The 20,712-nt window shown below is 60.1% G+C and overlaps 8 non-coding genes across 8 annotated transcripts; all 8 read left to right on the plus strand.

Annotated features, from left to right (window-relative positions):
- The first annotated feature begins 707 nt into the window (after positions 1 to 707).
- LOC142865342 (5S ribosomal RNA) lies at positions 708 to 826 on the plus strand. The gene has a single exon (XR_012915645.1). It is a non-coding gene; the product is annotated as a 5S ribosomal RNA (ribosomal RNA).
- Positions 827 to 3,305: 2,479 nt separating this feature from the next.
- LOC142865353 (5S ribosomal RNA) lies at positions 3,306 to 3,424 on the plus strand. Its single transcript, XR_012915656.1, has one exon. It is a non-coding gene; the product is annotated as a 5S ribosomal RNA (ribosomal RNA).
- A 2,481-nt stretch (positions 3,425 to 5,905) lies between these two features.
- On the plus strand, positions 5,906 to 6,024 carry LOC142865364 (5S ribosomal RNA). Its single transcript, XR_012915667.1, has one exon. It is a non-coding gene; the product is annotated as a 5S ribosomal RNA (ribosomal RNA).
- A 2,479-nt stretch (positions 6,025 to 8,503) lies between these two features.
- On the plus strand, positions 8,504 to 8,622 carry LOC142865376 (5S ribosomal RNA). Its single transcript, XR_012915679.1, has one exon. It is a non-coding gene; the product is annotated as a 5S ribosomal RNA (ribosomal RNA).
- Positions 8,623 to 11,101: 2,479 nt separating this feature from the next.
- On the plus strand, positions 11,102 to 11,220 carry LOC142865387 (5S ribosomal RNA). The gene has a single exon (XR_012915690.1). It is a non-coding gene; the product is annotated as a 5S ribosomal RNA (ribosomal RNA).
- Positions 11,221 to 13,701: 2,481 nt separating this feature from the next.
- On the plus strand, positions 13,702 to 13,820 carry LOC142865398 (5S ribosomal RNA). Its single transcript, XR_012915698.1, has one exon. It is a non-coding gene; the product is annotated as a 5S ribosomal RNA (ribosomal RNA).
- Positions 13,821 to 16,302: 2,482 nt separating this feature from the next.
- Positions 16,303 to 16,421, plus strand: LOC142865409 (5S ribosomal RNA). Its single transcript, XR_012915699.1, has one exon. It is a non-coding gene; the product is annotated as a 5S ribosomal RNA (ribosomal RNA).
- Positions 16,422 to 18,901: 2,480 nt separating this feature from the next.
- LOC142865420 (5S ribosomal RNA) lies at positions 18,902 to 19,020 on the plus strand. The gene has a single exon (XR_012915700.1). It is a non-coding gene; the product is annotated as a 5S ribosomal RNA (ribosomal RNA).
- Positions 19,021 to 20,712: the final 1,692 nt, after the last annotated feature.

The following is a 20,712-nucleotide window of genomic DNA, read 5'->3' on the forward strand; positions in this document are numbered from 1 at the left end:
CCAGCCCCGGCCAGGCCCAGGCCCCCTGGACTGGGCCACAGGAGGACACAGAGTAGGGTCCCGGCCCCCACGGTAGCGGTGCCGGCAGTTCTGCAAGGGCTTGGGGGGTTTCCAGAGGTAGGAGATGGAGGGGACTGATTTCTCCAGCGCCCCCCAAAACACCCCACCCATGGCACACATCCCGAGAGACGCCCCTACACTCGCTCCCCTCCCCTATGCGCTGTGCCCCGGCCCCGGTCCGGGGCGGATAGGCGGCAGCCCACACGCAGGGCGGGGGCGCAGCTGAAAGGGGTTGTGCTGGAGGGCGGCCCCTGGGGCCAAAGGCGACCGCCCGCGCATGCGCAGGCAGCAGCGGCGCACTGGGTTGGGGGCGGGTAGGTGAGGGAGGCGAGGCCAGGAGAGGAGGGCGGCTGGAGGTCTCCGCCTTGGCGGGTCCAGCCGTGGAGGCTGGAGGCGCATCTGGTGTGTGTCAGTGTGTGAGTGTGTGTGTGTGTGTGTGTGTGTGTGTGAAGAAAGCCCCCCACCCCGCCGAGCCCACCACGCCCGGCACCCCAGCCCCGTGGAGACCTCGGGACCCGGCCAGCGAACTCAACCAGCCCGGCCCGGCCCCGAGTGGGTCGGCGCGGGCGCGGGGCCTGGGGCGGGAGGAGGCGCGGGGAAGCGCAGAGACGCTCGGCTTCTTGAGCGGGGCTGGGGCGCCCTCCGCCGTCTACGGCCACACCACCCTGAACGCGCCCGATCTCGTCCGATCTCGGAAGCTAAGCAGGGTCGGGCCTGGTTAGTACTTGGATGGGAGACCGCCTGGGAATACCGGGTGCCGTAGGCCTTTTTTTTTTTTTTTTTTTTTTTGCCTCGTGTTCTGTCCCCATTCGGAGAGCGCGGCGGCAGTGGGGGGTGGGGGGCAACCCCGCCCTCAGCGCCCGCCACGGTGCCTGGCGCCCCAGCCCGCTCCGTGGGGCCTCCTCTTGCCCCAAGCCGCAGCACCGCCGCCACGCGGCAGCAGGCGTGGCATCTGGACTGTCGGGTCTCAGACCGAGGGTCTGGTCGGTGGGAGCCGACACGCTGGAGGAAACCTTGAGAGTCTGAGAGGGGAGGGAGTTGCAGAAGAAGGCCAGGATGTCATTTTGAGGGAGTTGTGACCAGAACTCGTCCCGTTGATTTTGGCGTTCTATGGGCTCCACGTAGGAATCTTTGGTGGTGGCACCGGATGTTGGGGGATGCACAGTCACACCCAGACGTGCTCGACAGGCCCCCTTTTCCTTTTCTTTTCGGAGTCATTTTAAAAAAAAAAAAAAAATGCCTCTTGGCCGGGCGTGCTGGCTCACGCCTGTAATCCTAGCACTCTGGGAGGCCGAGGTGGGCGGACTGCTCGAGGTCAGGAGTTCGAAACCAGCCTGAGCAAGAGGGAGACCCCCATCTCTACTATAAATAGAAAGAAATTAATTGGCCAACTGATATATAGATATATATATATACAAAAAAAAAAAAATTAGCCGGGCACGGTGGCGCATGCCTGTAGTCCCAGCTACTTGGGAGGCTGAGGCAGCAGGATTGCTTGAGCCCAGGAGATTGAGGTTGCTGTGAGCTAGGCTGACGCCATGGCACTCACTCTAGCCAGGGCAACAAAGCGAGACTCTGTCTCCAAAAAAAAAAAAAAAATGCCTCTTACCTCCATTATTGCATTCTTTTCTCTCTCTCTTTTCAAGCAGATTATGGGAGTACAAGTATTAAGGTTCCATGTATTGCCCGTGCCCCCCTCCCCCCTGTTGTCTTAGCAGCCTATGGTGGGGGTACCAATGTTAAGGTCAGGTACATTGTCCTCTCCCCGCCTCCCCCCTCTGGTCAGAGCTTCAAGTGCGCCCATCCCCCAGTCGGTGCGCACCCACCCCATTCCTAAAGGGTGTGTATGCCCATCACCTCCCCCCACCCGATGGAGGTGATTCCTCTACGTCCACTTAGGTGTCCATGGGTTCCTACCAATTTGCCGGTGAGCACGCGCACGTGGTGCTCCTGTGTCCACTCTTGGGATACTTGGCTTACTGGAACGGGTTCCAGCTCCGGCCAGGAGAACACGGGAGGTGCCCGCTCACCGCCGTTTCTCATAGCTGAATAGCACTCCGTGGTGTGCACGCGCCACGTTTTATTAATCCACTCGTGGATCGATGGGCACTCGGGTCGCTTCCACATCTTTGCAATGGTGAATTGTGCCGCCACAGACACCCGAGCGCAGGTGTCTTCTGCGTAGGCTGCGGGCCTGGCTCTTCTGAATGCCGCTAGCTCGCGACCCACGGGTGAACCTGGTCAGGGTACTTTCTCTAAGGAGCAGACTCTGATCCGGGCGGGCTACCGGTGTTTCTGTTTGCTTGTTTCTTTCTTCCATTTCGGGAAAGGCTTCCTTGCTGGGTGTGGAAATCTCCTGTGCCTTTCCTCGCCTCTTCTGTCAGCTTTAAAATCCTCTTTCAGTTGCCACCCTCACAAACGTCTCAGGAACGTCTTTACGGTGCCTTCGTTAGTGAAATGACCCTCAATGAAGCTGGAACCAAATCTCTAATCGCCCATTTTTAGCAAGTCCACACCCCAGGGTGGTTGGGGTCCAATCCAGCCCCGGCCAGGCCCAGGCCCCCTGGACTGGGCCACAGGAGGACACAGAGTAGGGTCCCGGCCCCCACGGTAGCGGTGCCGGCAGTTCTGCAAGGGCTTGGGGGGTTTCCAGAGGTAGGAGATGGAGGGGACTGATTTCTCCAGCGCCCCCCAAAACACCCCACCCATGGCACACATCCCGAGAGACGCCCCTACACTCGCTCCCCTCCCCTATGCGCTGTGCCCCGGCCCCGGTCCGGGGCGGATAGGCGGCAGCCCACACGCAGGGCGGGGGCGCAGCTGAAAGGGGTTGTGCTGGAGGGCGGCCCCTGGGGCCAAAGGCGACCGCCCGCGCATGCGCAGTCAGCAGCGGCGCACTGGGTTGGGGGCGGGTAGGTGAGGGAGGCGAGGCCAGGAGAGGAGGGCGGCTGGAGGTCTCCGCCTTGGCGGGTCCAGCCGTGGAGGCTGGAGGCGCATCTGGTGTGTGTCAGTGTGTGAGTGTGTGTGTGTGTGTGTGTGTGTGTGTGAAGACAGCCCCCCACCCCGCCGAGCCCACCACGCCCGGCACCCCAGCCCCGTGGAGACCTCGGGACCCGGCCAGCGAACTCAACCAGCCCGGCCCGGCCCCGAGTGGGTCGGCGCGGGCGCGGGGCCTGGGGCGGGAGGAGGCGCGGGGAAGCGCAGAGACGCTCGGCTTCTTGAGCGGGGCTGGGGCGCCCTCCGCCGTCTACGGCCACACCACCCTGAACGCGCCCGATCTCGTCCGATCTCGGAAGCTAAGCAGGGTCGGGCCTGGTTAGTACTTGGATGGGAGACCGCCTGGGAATACCGGGTGCCGTAGGCCTTTTTTTTTTTTTTTTTTTTTTTGCCTCGTGTTCTGTCCCCATTCGGAGAGCGCGGCGGCAGTGGGGGGTGGGGGGCAACCCCGCCCTCAGCGCCCGCCACGGTGCCTGGCGCCCCAGCCCGCTCCGTGGGGCCTCCTCTTGCCCCAAGCCGCAGCACCGCCGCCACGCGGCAGCAGGCGTGGCATCTGGACTGTCGGGTCTCAGACCGAGGGTCTGGTCGGTGGGAGCCGACACGCTGGAGGAAACCTTGAGAGTCTGAGAGGGGAGGGAGTTGCAGAAGAAGGCCAGGATGTCATTTTGAGGGAGTTGTGACCAGAACTCGTCCCGTTGATTTTGGCGTTCTATGGGCTCCACGTAGGAATCTTTGGTGGTGGCACCGGATGTTGGGGGATGCACAGTCACACCCAGACGTGCTCGACAGGCCCCCTTTTCCTTTTCTTTTCGGAGTCATTTTTTAAAAAAAAAAAAAATGCCTCTTGGCCGGGCGTGCTGGCTCACGCCTGTAATCCTAGCACTCTGGGAGGCCAGGTGGGCGGACTGCTCGAGGTCAGGAGTTCGAAACCAGCCTGAGCAAGAGGGAGACCCCCCATCTCTACTATAAATAGAAAGAAATTAATTGGCCAACTGATATATAGATATATATATATACAAAAAAAAAAAAATTAGCCGGGCACGGTGGCGCATGCCTGTAGTCCCAGCTACTTGGGAGGCTGAGGCAGCAGGATTGCTTGAGCCCAGGAGATTGAGGTTGCTGTGAGCTAGGCTGACGCCATGGCACTCACTCTAGCCAGGGCAACAAAGCGAGACTCTGTCTCCAAAAAAAAAAAAAAAAAATGCCTCTTACCTCCATTATTGCATTCTTTTCTCTCTCTCTTTTCAAGCAGATTATGGGAGTACAAGTATTAAGGTTCCATGTATTGCCCGTGCCCCCCTCCCCCCTGTTGTCTTAGCAGCCTATGGTGGGGGTACCAATGTTAAGGTCAGGTACATTGTCCTCTCCCCGCCTCCCCCCTCTGGTCAGAGCTTCAAGTGCGCCCATCCCCCAGTCGGTGCGCACCCACCCCATTCCTAAAGGGTGTGTATGCCCATCACCTCCCCCCACCCGATGGAGGTGATTCCTCTACGTCCACTTAGGTGTCCATGGGTTCCTACCAATTTGCCGGTGAGCACGCGCACGTGGTGCTCCTGTGTCCACTCTTGGGATACTTGGCTTACTGGAACGGGTTCCAGCTCCGGCCAGGAGAACACGGGAGGTGCCCGCTCACCGCCGTTTCTCATAGCTGAATAGCACTCCGTGGTGTGCACGCGCCACGTTTTATTAATCCACTCGTGGATCGATGGGCACTCGGGTCGCTTCCACATCTTTGCAATGGTGAATTGTGCCGCCACAGACACCCGAGCGCAGGTGTCTTCTGCGTAGGCTGCGGGCCTGGCTCTTCTGAATGCCGCTAGCTCGCGACCCACGGGTGAACCTGGTCAGGGTACTTTCTCTAAGGAGCAGACTCTGATCCGGGCGGGCTACCGGTGTTTCTGTTTGCTTGTTTCTTTCTTCCATTTCGGGAAAGGCTTCCTTGCTGGGTGTGGAAATCTCCTGTGCCTTTCCTCGCCTCTTCTGTCAGCTTTAAAATCCTCTTTCAGTTGCCACCCTCACAAACGTCTCAGGAACGTCTTTACGGTGCCTTCGTTAGTGAAATGACCCTCAATGAAGCTGGAACCAAATCTCTCATCGCCCATTTTTAGCAAGTCCACACCCCAGGGTGGTTGGGGTCCAATCCAGCCCCGGCCAGGCCCAGGCCCCCTGGACTGGGCCACAGGAGGACACAGAGTAGGGTCCCGGCCCCCACGGTAGCGGTGCCGGCAGTTCTGCAAGGGCTTGGGGGGTTTCCAGAGGTAGGAGATGGAGGGGACTGATTTCTCCAGCGCCCCCCAAAACACCCCACCCATGGCACACATCCCGAGAGACGCCCCTACACTCGCTCCCCTCCCCTATGCGCTGTGCCCCGGCCCCGGTCCGGGGCGGATAGGCGGCAGCCCACACGCAGGGCGGGGGCGCAGCTGAAAGGGGTTGTGCTGGAGGGCGGCCCCTGGGGCCAAAGGCGACCGCCCGCGCATGCGCAGGCAGCAGCGGCGCACTGGGTTGGGGGCGGGTAGGTGAGGGAGGCGAGGCCAGGAGAGGAGGGCGGCTGGAGGTCTCCGCCTTGGCGGGTCCAGCCGTGGAGGCTGGAGGCGCATCTGGTGTGTGTCAGTGTGTGAGTGTGTGTGTGTGTGTGTGTGTGTGTGTGAAGACAGCCCCCCACCCCGCCGAGCCCACCACGCCCGGCACCCCAGCCCCGTGGAGACCTCGGGACCCGGCCAGCGAACTCAACCAGCCCGGCCCGGCCCCGAGTGGGTCGGCGCGGGCGCGGGGCCTGGGGCGGGAGGAGGCGCGGGGAAGCGCAGAGACGCTCGGCTTCTTGAGCGGGGCTGGGGCGCCCTCCGCCGTCTACGGCCACACCACCCTGAACGCGCCCGATCTCGTCCGATCTCGGAAGCTAAGCAGGGTCGGGCCTGGTTAGTACTTGGATGGGAGACCGCCTGGGAATACCGGGTGCCGTAGGCCTTTTTTTTTTTTTTTTTTTTTTTGCCTCGTGTTCTGTCCCCATTCGGAGAGCGCGGCGGCAGTGGGGGGTGGGGGGCAACCCCGCCCTCAGCGCCCGCCACGGTGCCTGGCGCCCCAGCCCGCTCCGTGGGGCCTCCTCTTGCCCCAAGCCGCAGCACCGCCGCCACGCGGCAGCAGGCGTGGCATCTGGACTGTCGGGTCTCAGACCGAGGGTCTGGTCGGTGGGAGCCGACACGCTGGAGGAAACCTTGAGAGTCTGAGAGGGGAGGGAGTTGCAGAAGAAGGCCAGGATGTCATTTTGAGGGAGTTGTGACCAGAACTCGTCCCGTTGATTTTGGCGTTCTATGGGCTCCACGTAGGAATCTTTGGTGGTGGCACCGGATGTTGGGGGATGCACAGTCACACCCAGACGTGCTCGACAGGCCCCCTTTTCCTTTTCTTTTCGGAGTCATTTTAAAAAAAAAAAAAAAATGCCTCTTGGCCGGGCGTGCTGGCTCACGCCTGTAATCCTAGCACTCTGGGAGGCCGAGGTGGGCGGACTGCTCGAGGTCAGGAGTTCGAAACCAGCCTGAGCAAGAGGGAGACCCCCATCTCTACTATAAATAGAAAGAAATTAATTGGCCAACTGATATATAGATATATATATATACAAAAAAAAAAAAATTAGCCGGGCACGGTGGCGCATGCCTGTAGTCCCAGCTACTTGGGAGGCTGAGGCAGCAGGATTGCTTGAGCCCAGGAGATTGAGGTTGCTGTGAGCTAGGCTGACGCCATGGCACTCACTCTAGCCAGGGCAACAAAGCGAGACTCTGTCTCCAAAAAAAAAAAAAAAATGCCTCTTACCTCCATTATTGCATTCTTTTCTCTCTCTCTTTTCAAGCAGATTATGGGAGTACAAGTATTAAGGTTCCATGTATTGCCCGTGCCCCCCTCCCCCCTGTTGTCTTAGCAGCCTATGGTGGGGGTACCAATGTTAAGGTCAGGTACATTGTCCTCTCCCCGCCTCCCCCCTCTGGTCAGAGCTTCAAGTGCGCCCATCCCCCAGTCGGTGCGCACCCACCCCATTCCTAAAGGGTGTGTATGCCCATCACCTCCCCCCACCCGATGGAGGTGATTCCTCTACGTCCACTTAGGTGTCCATGGGTTCCTACCAATTTGCCGGTGAGCACGCGCACGTGGTGCTCCTGTGTCCACTCTTGGGATACTTGGCTTACTGGAACGGGTTCCAGCTCCGGCCAGGAGAACACGGGAGGTGCCCGCTCACCGCCGTTTCTCATAGCTGAATAGCACTCCGTGGTGTGCACGCGCCACGTTTTATTAATCCACTCGTGGATCGATGGGCACTCGGGTCGCTTCCACATCTTTGCAATGGTGAATTGTGCCGCCACAGACACCCGAGCGCAGGTGTCTTCTGCGTAGGCTGCGGGCCTGGCTCTTCTGAATGCCGCTAGCTCGCGACCCACGGGTGAACCTGGTCAGGGTACTTTCTCTAAGGAGCAGACTCTGATCCGGGCGGGCTACCGGTGTTTCTGTTTGCTTGTTTCTTTCTTCCATTTCGGGAAAGGCTTCCTTGCTGGGTGTGGAAATCTCCTGTGCCTTTCCTCGCCTCTTCTGTCAGCTTTAAAATCCTCTTTCAGTTGCCACCCTCACAAACGTCTCAGGAACGTCTTTACGGTGCCTTCGTTAGTGAAATGACCCTCAATGAAGCTGGAACCAAATCTCTCATCGCCCATTTTTAGCAAGTCCACACCCCAGGGTGGTTGGGGTCCAATCCAGCCCCGGCCAGGCCCAGGCCCCCTGGACTGGGCCACAGGAGGACACAGAGTAGGGTCCCGGCCCCCACGGTAGCGGTGCCGGCAGTTCTGCAAGGGCTTGGGGGGTTTCCAGAGGTAGGAGATGGAGGGGACTGATTTCTCCAGCGCCCCCCAAAACACCCCACCCATGGCACACATCCCGAGAGACGCCCCTACACTCGCTCCCCTCCCCTATGCGCTGTGCCCCGGCCCCGGTCCGGGGCGGATAGGCGGCAGCCCACACGCAGGGCGGGGGCGCAGCTGAAAGGGGTTGTGCTGGAGGGCGGCCCCTGGGGCCAAAGGCGACCGCCCGCGCATGCGCAGGCAGCAGCGGCGCACTGGGTTGGGGGCGGGTAGGTGAGGGAGGCGAGGCCAGGAGAGGAGGGCGGCTGGAGGTCTCCGCCTTGGCGGGTCCAGCCGTGGAGGCTGGAGGCGCATCTGGTGTGTGTCAGTGTGTGAGTGTGTGTGTGTGTGTGTGTGTGTGTGTGAAGACAGCCCCCCACCCCGCCGAGCCCACCACGCCCGGCACCCCAGCCCCGTGGAGACCTCGGGACCCGGCCAGCGAACTCAACCAGCCCGGCCCGGCCCCGAGTGGGTCGGCGCGGGCGCGGGGCCTGGGGCGGGAGGAGGCGCGGGGAAGCGCAGAGACGCTCGGCTTCTTGAGCGGGGCTGGGGCGCCCTCCGCCGTCTACGGCCACACCACCCTGAACGCGCCCGATCTCGTCCGATCTCGGAAGCTAAGCAGGGTCGGGCCTGGTTAGTACTTGGATGGGAGACCGCCTGGGAATACCGGGTGCCGTAGGCCTTTTTTTTTTTTTTTTTTTTTTTTGCCTCGTGTTCTGTCCCCATTCGGAGAGCGCGGCGGCAGTGGGGGGTGGGGGGCAACCCCGCCCTCAGCGCCCGCCACGGTGCCTGGCGCCCCAGCCCGCTCCGTGGGGCCTCCTCTTGCCCCAAGCCGCAGCACCGCCGCCACGCGGCAGCAGGCGTGGCATCTGGACTGTCGGGTCTCAGACCGAGGGTCTGGTCGGTGGGAGCCGACACGCTGGAGGAAACCTTGAGAGTCTGAGAGGGGAGGGAGTTGCAGAAGAAGGCCAGGATGTCATTTTGAGGGAGTTGTGACCAGAACTCGTCCCGTTGATTTTGGCGTTCTATGGGCTCCACGTAGGAATCTTTGGTGGTGGCACCGGATGTTGGGGGATGCACAGTCACACCCAGACGTGCTCGACAGGCCCCCTTTTCCTTTTCTTTTCGGAGTCATTTTAAAAAAAAAAAAAAATGCCTCTTGGCCGGGCGTGCTGGCTCACGCCTGTAATCCTAGCACTCTGGGAGGCCGAGGTGGGCGGACTGCTCGAGGTCAGGAGTTCGAAACCAGCCTGAGCAAGAGGGAGACCCCCATCTCTACTATAAATAGAAAGAAATTAATTGGCCAACTGATATATAGATATATATATATACAAAAAAAAAAAAATTAGCCGGGCACGGTGGCGCATGCCTGTAGTCCCAGCTACTTGGGAGGCTGAGGCAGCAGGATTGCTTGAGCCCAGGAGATTGAGGTTGCTGTGAGCTAGGCTGACGCCATGGCACTCACTCTAGCCAGGGCAACAAAGCGAGACTCTGTCTCCAAAAAAAAAAAAAAAATGCCTCTTACCTCCATTATTGCATTCTTTTCTCTCTCTCTTTTCAAGCAGATTATGGGAGTACAAGTATTAAGGTTCCATGTATTGCCCGTGCCCCCCTCCCCCCTGTTGTCTTAGCAGCCTATGGTGGGGGTACCAATGTTAAGGTCAGGTACATTGTCCTCTCCCCGCCTCCCCCCTCTGGTCAGAGCTTCAAGTGCGCCCATCCCCCAGTCGGTGCGCACCCACCCCATTCCTAAAGGGTGTGTATGCCCATCACCTCCCCCCACCCGATGGAGGTGATTCCTCTACGTCCACTTAGGTGTCCATGGGTTCCTACCAATTTGCCGGTGAGCACGCGCACGTGGTGCTCCTGTGTCCACTCTTGGGATACTTGGCTTACTGGAACGGGTTCCAGCTCCGGCCAGGAGAACACGGGAGGTGCCCGCTCACCGCCGTTTCTCATAGCTGAATAGCACTCCGTGGTGTGCACGCGCCACGTTTTATTAATCCACTCGTGGATCGATGGGCACTCGGGTCGCTTCCACATCTTTGCAATGGTGAATTGTGCCGCCACAGACACCCGAGCGCAGGTGTCTTCTGCGTAGGCTGCGGGCCTGGCTCTTCTGAATGCCGCTAGCTCGCGACCCACGGGTGAACCTGGTCAGGGTACTTTCTCTAAGGAGCAGACTCTGATCCGGGCGGGCTACCGGTGTTTCTGTTTGCTTGTTTCTTTCTTCCATTTCGGGAAAGGCTTCCTTGCTGGGTGTGGAAATCTCCTGTGCCTTTCCTCGCCTCTTCTGTCAGCTTTAAAATCCTCTTTCAGTTGCCACCCTCACAAACGTCTCAGGAACGTCTTTACGGTGCCTTCGTTAGTGAAATGACCCTCAATGAAGCTGGAACCAAATCTCTCATCGCCCATTTTTAGCAAGTCCACACCCCAGGGTGGTTGGGGTCCAATCCAGCCCCGGCCAGGCCCAGGCCCCCTGGACTGGGCCACAGGAGGACACAGAGTAGGGTCCCGGCCCCCACGGTAGCGGTGCCGGCAGTTCTGCAAGGGCTTGGGGGGTTTCCAGAGGTAGGAGATGGAGGGGACTGATTTCTCCAGCGCCCCCCAAAACACCCCACCCATGGCACACATCCCGAGAGACGCCCCTACACTCGCTCCCCTCCCCTATGCGCTGTGCCCCGGCCCCGGTCCGGGGCGGATAGGCGGCAGCCCACACGCAGGGCGGGGGCGCAGCTGAAAGGGGTTGTGCTGGAGGGCGGCCCCTGGGGCCAAAGGCGACCGCCCGCGCATGCGCAGGCAGCAGCGGCGCACTGGGTTGGGGGCGGGTAGGTGAGGGAGGCGAGGCCAGGAGAGGAGGGCGGCTGGAGGTCTCCGCCTTGGCGGGTCCAGCCGTGGAGGCTGGAGGCGCATCTGGTGTGTGTCAGTGTGTGAGTGTGTGTGTGTGTGTGTGTGTGTGTGTGAAGACAGCCCCCCACCCCGCCGAGCCCACCACGCCCGGCACCCCAGCCCCGTGGAGACCTCGGGACCCGGCCAGCGAACTCAACCAGCCCGGCCCGGCCCCGAGTGGGTCGGCGCGGGCGCGGGGCCTGGGGCGGGAGGAGGCGCGGGGAAGCGCAGAGACGCTCGGCTTCTTGAGCGGGGCTGGGGCGCCCTCCGCCGTCTACGGCCACACCACCCTGAACGCGCCCGATCTCGTCCGATCTCGGAAGCTAAGCAGGGTCGGGCCTGGTTAGTACTTGGATGGGAGACCGCCTGGGAATACCGGGTGCCGTAGGCCTTTTTTTTTTTTTTTTTTTTTTTGCCTCGTGTTCTGTCCCCATTCGGAGAGCGCGGCGGCAGTGGGGGGTGGGGGGCAACCCCGCCCTCAGCGCCCGCCACGGTGCCTGGCGCCCCAGCCCGCTCCGTGGGGCCTCCTCTTGCCCCAAGCCGCAGCACCGCCGCCACGCGGCAGCAGGCGTGGCATCTGGACTGTCGGGTCTCAGACCGAGGGTCTGGTCGGTGGGAGCCGACACGCTGGAGGAAACCTTGAGAGTCTGAGAGGGGAGGGAGTTGCAGAAGAAGGCCAGGATGTCATTTTGAGGGAGTTGTGACCAGAACTCGTCCCGTTGATTTTGGCGTTCTATGGGCTCCACGTAGGAATCTTTGGTGGTGGCACCGGATGTTGGGGGATGCACAGTCACACCCAGACGTGCTCGACAGGCCCCCTTTTCCTTTTCTTTTCGGAGTCATTTTTTAAAAAAAAAAAAAATGCCTCTTGGCCGGGCGTGCTGGCTCACGCCTGTAATCCTAGCACTCTGGGAGGCCAGGTGGGCGGACTGCTCGAGGTCAGGAGTTCGAAACCAGCCTGAGCAAGAGGGAGACCCCCCATCTCTACTATAAATAGAAAGAAATTAATTGGCCAACTGATATATAGATATATATATATACAAAAAAAAAAAAATTAGCCGGGCACGGTGGCGCATGCCTGTAGTCCCAGCTACTTGGGAGGCTGAGGCAGCAGGATTGCTTGAGCCCAGGAGATTGAGGTTGCTGTGAGCTAGGCTGACGCCATGGCACTCACTCTAGCCAGGGCAACAAAGCGAGACTCTGTCTCCAAAAAAAAAAAAAAAAAATGCCTCTTACCTCCATTATTGCATTCTTTTCTCTCTCTCTTTTCAAGCAGATTATGGGAGTACAAGTATTAAGGTTCCATGTATTGCCCGTGCCCCCCTCCCCCCTGTTGTCTTAGCAGCCTATGGTGGGGGTACCAATGTTAAGGTCAGGTACATTGTCCTCTCCCCGCCTCCCCCCTCTGGTCAGAGCTTCAAGTGCGCCCATCCCCCAGTCGGTGCGCACCCACCCCATTCCTAAAGGGTGTGTATGCCCATCACCTCCCCCCACCCGATGGAGGTGATTCCTCTACGTCCACTTAGGTGTCCATGGGTTCCTACCAATTTGCCGGTGAGCACGCGCACGTGGTGCTCCTGTGTCCACTCTTGGGATACTTGGCTTACTGGAACGGGTTCCAGCTCCGGCCAGGAGAACACGGGAGGTGCCCGCTCACCGCCGTTTCTCATAGCTGAATAGCACTCCGTGGTGTGCACGCGCCACGTTTTATTAATCCACTCGTGGATCGATGGGCACTCGGGTCGCTTCCACATCTTTGCAATGGTGAATTGTGCCGCCACAGACACCCGAGCGCAGGTGTCTTCTGCGTAGGCTGCGGGCCTGGCTCTTCTGAATGCCGCTAGCTCGCGACCCACGGGTGAACCTGGTCAGGGTACTTTCTCTAAGGAGCAGACTCTGATCCGGGCGGGCTACCGGTGTTTCTGTTTGCTTGTTTCTTTCTTCCATTTCGGGAAAGGCTTCCTTGCTGGGTGTGGAAATCTCCTGTGCCTTTCCTCGCCTCTTCTGTCAGCTTTAAAATCCTCTTTCAGTTGCCACCCTCACAAACGTCTCAGGAACGTCTTTACGGTGCCTTCGTTAGTGAAATGACCCTCAATGAAGCTGGAACCAAATCTCTCATCGCCCATTTTTAGCAAGTCCACACCCCAGGGTGGTTGGGGTCCAATCCAGCCCCGGCCAGGCCCAGGCCCCCTGGACTGGGCCACAGGAGGACACAGAGTAGGGTCCCGGCCCCCACGGTAGCGGTGCCGGCAGTTCTGCAAGGGCTTGGGGGGTTTCCAGAGGTAGGAGATGGAGGGGACTGATTTCTCCAGCGCCCCCCAAAACACCCCACCCATGGCACACATCCCGAGAGACGCCCCTACACTCGCTCCCCTCCCCTATGCGCTGTGCCCCGGCCCCGGTCCGGGGCGGATAGGCGGCAGCCCACACGCAGGGCGGGGGCGCAGCTGAAAGGGGTTGTGCTGGAGGGCGGCCCCTGGGGCCAAAGGCGACCGCCCGCGCATGCGCAGGCAGCAGCGGCGCACTGGGTTGGGGGCGGGTAGGTGAGGGAGGCGAGGCCAGGAGAGGAGGGCGGCTGGAGGTCTCCGCCTTGGCGGGTCCAGCCGTGGAGGCTGGAGGCGCATCTGGTGTGTGTCAGTGTGTGAGTGTGTGTGTGTGTGTGTGTGTGTGTGTGAAGACAGCCCCCCACCCCGCCGAGCCCACCACGCCCGGCACCCCAGCCCCGTGGAGACCTCGGGACCCGGCCAGCGAACTCAACCAGCCCGGCCCGGCCCCGAGTGGGTCGGCGCGGGCGCGGGGCCTGGGGCGGGAGGAGGCGCGGGGAAGCGCAGAGACGCTCGGCTTCTTGAGCGGGGCTGGGGCGCCCTCCGCCGTCTACGGCCACACCACCCTGAACGCGCCCGATCTCGTCCGATCTCGGAAGCTAAGCAGGGTCGGGCCTGGTTAGTACTTGGATGGGAGACCGCCTGGGAATACCGGGTGCCGTAGGCCTTTTTTTTTTTTTTTTTTTTTTTTGCCTCGTGTTCTGTCCCCATTCGGAGAGCGCGGCGGCAGTGGGGGGTGGGGGGCAACCCCGCCCTCAGCGCCCGCCACGGTGCCTGGCGCCCCAGCCCGCTCCGTGGGGCCTCCTCTTGCCCCAAGCCGCAGCACCGCCGCCACGCGGCAGCAGGCGTGGCATCTGGACTGTCGGGTCTCAGACCGAGGGTCTGGTCGGTGGGAGCCGACACGCTGGAGGAAACCTTGAGAGTCTGAGAGGGGAGGGAGTTGCAGAAGAAGGCCAGGATGTCATTTTGAGGGAGTTGTGACCAGAACTCGTCCCGTTGATTTTGGCGTTCTATGGGCTCCACGTAGGAATCTTTGGTGGTGGCACCGGATGTTGGGGGATGCACAGTCACACCCAGACGTGCTCGACAGGCCCCCTTTTCCTTTTCTTTTCGGAGTCATTTTTTAAAAAAAAAAAAAATGCCTCTTGGCCGGGCGTGCTGGCTCACGCCTGTAATCCTAGCACTCTGGGAGGCCAGGTGGGCGGACTGCTCGAGGTCAGGAGTTCGAAACCAGCCTGAGCAAGAGGGAGACCCCCCATCTCTACTATAAATAGAAAGAAATTAATTGGCCAACTGATATATAGATATATATATATACAAAAAAAAAAAAATTAGCCGGGCACGGTGGCGCATGCCTGTAGTCCCAGCTACTTGGGAGGCTGAGGCAGCAGGATTGCTTGAGCCCAGGAGATTGAGGTTGCTGTGAGCTAGGCTGACGCCATGGCACTCACTCTAGCCAGGGCAACAAAGCGAGACTCTGTCTCCAAAAAAAAAAAAAAAAAATGCCTCTTACCTCCATTATTGCATTCTTTTCTCTCTCTCTTTTCAAGCAGATTATGGGAGTACAAGTATTAAGGTTCCATGTATTGCCCGTGCCCCCCTCCCCCCTGTTGTCTTAGCAGCCTATGGTGGGGGTACCAATGTTAAGGTCAGGTACATTGTCCTCTCCCCGCCTCCCCCCTCTGGTCAGAGCTTCAAGTGCGCCCATCCCCCAGTCGGTGCGCACCCACCCCATTCCTAAAGGGTGTGTATGCCCATCACCTCCCCCCACCCGATGGAGGTGATTCCTCTACGTCCACTTAGGTGTCCATGGGTTCCTACCAATTTGCCGGTGAGCACGCGCACGTGGTGCTCCTGTGTCCACTCTTGGGATACTTGGCTTACTGGAACGGGTTCCAGCTCCGGCCAGGAGAACACGGGAGGTGCCCGCTCACCGCCGTTTCTCATAGCTGAATAGCACTCCGTGGTGTGCACGCGCCACGTTTTATTAATCCACTCGTGGATCGATGGGCACTCGGGTCGCTTCCACATCTTTGCAATGGTGAATTGTGCCGCCACAGACACCCGAGCGCAGGTGTCTTCTGCGTAGGCTGCGGGCCTGGCTCTTCTGAATGCCGCTAGCTCGCGACCCACGGGTGAACCTGGTCAGGGTACTTTCTCTAAGGAGCAGACTCTGATCCGGGCGGGCTACCGGTGTTTCTGTTTGCTTGTTTCTTTCTTCCATTTCGGGAAAGGCTTCCTTGCTGGGTGTGGAAATCTCCTGTGCCTTTCCTCGCCTCTTCTGTCAGCTTTAAAATCCTCTTTCAGTTGCCACCCTCACAAACGTCTCAGGAACGTCTTTACGGTGCCTTCGTTAGTGAAATGACCCTCAATGAAGCTGGAACCAAATCTCTCATCGCCCATTTTTAGCAAGTCCACACCCCAGGGTGGTTGGGGTCCAATCCAGCCCCGGCCAGGCCCAGGCCCCCTGGACTGGGCCACAGGAGGACACAGAGTAGGGTCCCGGCCCCCACGGTAGCGGTGCCGGCAGTTCTGCAAGGGCTTGGGGGGTTTCCAGAGGTAGGAGATGGAGGGGACTGATTTCTCCAGCGCCCCCCAAAACACCCCACCCATGGCACACATCCCGAGAGACGCCCCTACACTCGCTCCCCTCCCCTATGCGCTGTGCCCCGGCCCCGGTCCGGGGCGGATAGGCGGCAGCCCACACGCAGGGCGGGGGCGCAGCTGAAAGGGGTTGTGCTGGAGGGCGGCCCCTGGGGCCAAAGGCGACCGCCCGCGCATGCGCAGTCAGCAGCGGCGCACTGGGTTGGGGGCGGGTAGGTGAGGGAGGCGAGGCCAGGAGAGGAGGGCGGCTGGAGGTCTCCGCCTTGGCGGGTCCAGCCGTGGAGGCTGGAGGCGCATCTGGTGTGTGTCAGTGTGTGAGTGTGTGTGTGTGTGTGTGTGTGTGTGTGAAGACAGCCCCCCACCCCGCCGAGCCCACCACGCCCGGCACCCCAGCCCCGTGGAGACCTCGGGACCCGGCCAGCGAACTCAACCAGCCCGGCCCGGCCCCGAGTGGGTCGGCGCGGGCGCGGGGCCTGGGGCGGGAGGAGGCGCGGGGAAGCGCAGAGACGCTCGGCTTCTTGAGCGGGGCTGGGGCGCCCTCCGCCGTCTACGGCCACACCACCCTGAACGCGCCCGATCTCGTCCGATCTCGGAAGCTAAGCAGGGTCGGGCCTGGTTAGTACTTGGATGGGAGACCGCCTGGGAATACCGGGTGCCGTAGGCCTTTTTTTTTTTTTTTTTTTTTTTTGCCTCGTGTTCTGTCCCCATTCGGAGAGCGCGGCGGCAGTGGGGGGTGGGGGGCAACCCCGCCCTCAGCGCCCGCCACGGTGCCTGGCGCCCCAGCCCGCTCCGTGGGGCCTCCTCTTGCCCCAAGCCGCAGCACCGCCGCCACGCGGCAGCAGGCGTGGCATCTGGACTGTCGGGTCTCAGACCGAGGGTCTGGTCGGTGGGAGCCGACACGCTGGAGGAAACCTTGAGAGTCTGAGAGGGGAGGGAGTTGCAGAAGAAGGCCAGGATGTCATTTTGAGGGAGTTGTGACCAGAACTCGTCCCGTTGATTTTGGCGTTCTATGGGCTCCACGTAGGAATCTTTGGTGGTGGCACCGGATGTTGGGGGATGCACAGTCACACCCAGACGTGCTCGACAGGCCCCCTTTTCCTTTTCTTTTCGGAGTCATTTTAAAAAAAAAAAAAAAATGCCTCTTGGCCGGGCGTGCTGGCTCACGCCTGTAATCCTAGCACTCTGGGAGGCCGAGGTGGGCGGACTGCTCGAGGTCAGGAGTTCGAAACCAGCCTGAGCAAGAGGGAGACCCCCATCTCTACTATAAATAGAAAGAAATTAATTGGCCAACTGATATATAGATATATATATATACAAAAAAAAAAAAATTAGCCGGGCACGGTGGCGCATGCCTGTAGTCCCAGCTACTTGGGAGGCTGAGGCAGCAGGATTGCTTGAGCCCAGGAGATTGAGGTTGCTGTGAGCTAGGCTGACGCCATGGCACTCACTCTAGCCAGGGCAACAAAGCGAGACTCTGTCTCCAAAAAAAAAAAAAAAATGCCTCTTACCTCCATTATTGCATTCTTTTCTCTCTCTCTTTTCAAGCAGATTATGGGAGTACAAGTATTAAGGTTCCATGTATTGCCCGTGCCCCCCTCCCCCCTGTTGTCTTAGCAGCCTATGGTGGGGGTACCAATGTTAAGGTCAGGTACATTGTCCTCTCCCCGCCTCCCCCCTCTGGTCAGAGCTTCAAGTGCGCCCATCCCCCAGTCGGTGCGCACCCACCCCATTCCTAAAGGGTGTGTATGCCCATCACCTCCCCCCACCCGATGGAGGTGATTCCTCTACGTCCACTTAGGTGTCCATGGGTTCCTACCAATTTGCCGGTGAGCACGCGCACGTGGTGCTCCTGTGTCCACTCTTGGGATACTTGGCTTACTGGAACGGGTTCCAGCTCCGGCCAGGAGAACACGGGAGGTGCCCGCTCACCGCCGTTTCTCATAGCTGAATAGCACTCCGTGGTGTGCACGCGCCACGTTTTATTAATCCACTCGTGGATCGATGGGCACTCGGGTCGCTTCCACATCTTTGCAATGGTGAATTGTGCCGCCACAGACACCCGAGCGCAGGTGTCTTCTGCGTAGGCTGCGGGCCTGGCTCTTCTGAATGCCGCTAGCTCGCGACCCACGGGTGAACCTGGTCAGGGTACTTTCTCTAAGGAGCAGACTCTGATCCGGGCGGGCTACCGGTGTTTCTGTTTGCTTGTTTCTTTCTTCCATTTCGGGAAAGGCTTCCTTGCTGGGTGTGGAAATCTCCTGTGCCTTTCCTCGCCTCTTCTGTCAGCTTTAAAATCCTCTTTCAGTTGCCACCCTCACAAACGTCTCAGGAACGTCTTTACGGTGCCTTCGTTAGTGAAATGACCCTCAATGAAGCTGGAACCAAATCTCTCATCGCCCATTTTTAGCAAGTCCACACCCCAGGGTGGTTGGGGTCCAATCCAGCCCCGGCCAGGCCCAGGCCCCCTGGACTGGGCCACAGGAGGACACAGAGTAGGGTCCCGGCCCCCACGGTAGCGGTGCCGGCAGTTCTGCAAGGGCTTGGGGGGTTTCCAGAGGTAGGAGATGGAGGGGACTGATTTCTCCAGCGCCCCCCAAAACACCCCACCCATGGCACACATCCCGAGAGACGCCCCTACACTCGCTCCCCTCCCCTATGCGCTGTGCCCCGGCCCCGGTCCGGGGCGGATAGGCGGCAGCCCACACGCAGGGCGGGGGCGCAGCTGAAAGGGGTTGTGCTGGAGGGCGGCCCCTGGGGCCAAAGGCGACCGCCCGCGCATGCGCAGGCAGCAGCGGCGCACTGGGTTGGGGGCGGGTAGGTGAGGGAGGCGAGGCCAGGAGAGGAGGGCGGCTGGAGGTCTCCGCCTTGGCGGGTCCAGCCGTGGAGGCTGGAGGCGCATCTGGTGTGTGTCAGTGTGTGAGTGTGTGTGTGTGTGTGTGTGTGTGTGTGAAGACAGCCCCCCACCCCGCCGAGCCCACCACGCCCGGCACCCCAGCCCCGTGGAGACCTCGGGACCCGGCCAGCGAACTCAACCAGCCCGGCCCGGCCCCGAGTGGGTCGGCGCGGGCGCGGGGCCTGGGGCGGGAGGAGGCGCGGGGAAGCGCAGAGACGCTCGGCTTCTTGAGCGGGGCTGGGGCGCCCTCCGCCGTCTACGGCCACACCACCCTGAACGCGCCCGATCTCGTCCGATCTCGGAAGCTAAGCAGGGTCGGGCCTGGTTAGTACTTGGATGGGAGACCGCCTGGGAATACCGGGTGCCGTAGGCCTTTTTTTTTTTTTTTTTTTTTTTGCCTCGTGTTCTGTCCCCATTCGGAGAGCGCGGCGGCAGTGGGGGGTGGGGGGCAACCCCGCCCTCAGCGCCCGCCACGGTGCCTGGCGCCCCAGCCCGCTCCGTGGGGCCTCCTCTTGCCCCAAGCCGCAGCACCGCCGCCACGCGGCAGCAGGCGTGGCATCTGGACTGTCGGGTCTCAGACCGAGGGTCTGGTCGGTGGGAGCCGACACGCTGGAGGAAACCTTGAGAGTCTGAGAGGGGAGGGAGTTGCAGAAGAAGGCCAGGATGTCATTTTGAGGGAGTTGTGACCAGAACTCGTCCCGTTGATTTTGGCGTTCTATGGGCTCCACGTAGGAATCTTTGGTGGTGGCACCGGATGTTGGGGGATGCACAGTCACACCCAGACGTGCTCGACAGGCCCCCTTTTCCTTTTCTTTTCGGAGTCATTTTAAAAAAAAAAAAAAAATGCCTCTTGGCCGGGCGTGCTGGCTCACGCCTGTAATCCTAGCACTCTGGGAGGCCGAGGTGGGCGGACTGCTCGAGGTCAGGAGTTCGAAACCAGCCTGAGCAAGAGGGAGACCCCCATCTCTACTATAAATAGAAAGAAATTAATTGGCCAACTGATATATAGATATATATATATACAAAAAAAAAAAATTAGCCGGGCACGGTGGCGCATGCCTGTAGTCCCAGCTACTTGGGAGGCTGAGGCAGCAGGATTGCTTGAGCCCAGGAGATTGAGGTTGCTGTGAGCTAGGCTGACGCCATGGCACTCACTCTAGCCAGGGCAACAAAGCGAGACTCTGTCTCCAAAAAAAAAAAAAAAAATGCCTCTTACCTCCATTATTGCATTCTTTTCTCTCTCTCTTTTCAAGCAGATTATGGGAGTACAAGTATTAAGGTTCCATGTATTGCCCGTGCCCCCCTCCCCCCTGTTGTCTTAGCAGCCTATGGTGGGGGTACCAATGTTAAGGTCAGGTACATTGTCCTCTCCCCGCCTCCCCCCTCTGGTCAGAGCTTCAAGTGCGCCCATCCCCCAGTCGGTGCGCACCCACCCCATTCCTAAAGGGTGTGTATGCCCATCACCTCCCCCCACCCGATGGAGGTGATTCCTCTACGTCCACTTAGGTGTCCATGGGTTCCTACCAATTTGCCGGTGAGCACGCGCACGTGGTGCTCCTGTGTCCACTCTTGGGATACTTGGCTTACTGGAACGGGTTCCAGCTCCGGCCAGGAGAACACGGGAGGTGCCCGCTCACCGCCGTTTCTCATAGCTGAATAGCACTCCGTGGTGTGCACGCGCCACGTTTTATTAATCCACTCGTGGATCGATGGGCACTCGGGTCGCTTCCACATCTTTGCAATGGTGAATTGTGCCGCCACAGACACCCGAGCGCAGGTGTCTTCTGCGTAGGCTGCGGGCCTGGCTCTTCTGAATGCCGCTAGCTCGCGACCCACGGGTGAACCTGGTCAGGGTACTTTCTCTAAGGAGCAGACTCTGATCCGGGCGGGCTACCGGTGTTTCTGTTTGCTTGTTTCTTTCTTCCATTTCGGGAAAGGCTTCCTTGCTGGGTGTGGAAATCTCCTGTGCCTTTCCTCGCCTCTTCTGTCAGCTTTAAAATCCTCTTTCAGTTGCCACCCTCACAAACGTCTCAGGAACGTCTTTACGGTGCCTTCGTTAGTGAAA

This window comes from Microcebus murinus, chromosome 28, assembly GCF_040939455.1.
Source record: "Microcebus murinus isolate Inina chromosome 28, M.murinus_Inina_mat1.0, whole genome shotgun sequence".
Lineage (NCBI taxonomy): Eukaryota > Metazoa > Chordata > Mammalia > Primates > Cheirogaleidae > Microcebus > Microcebus murinus.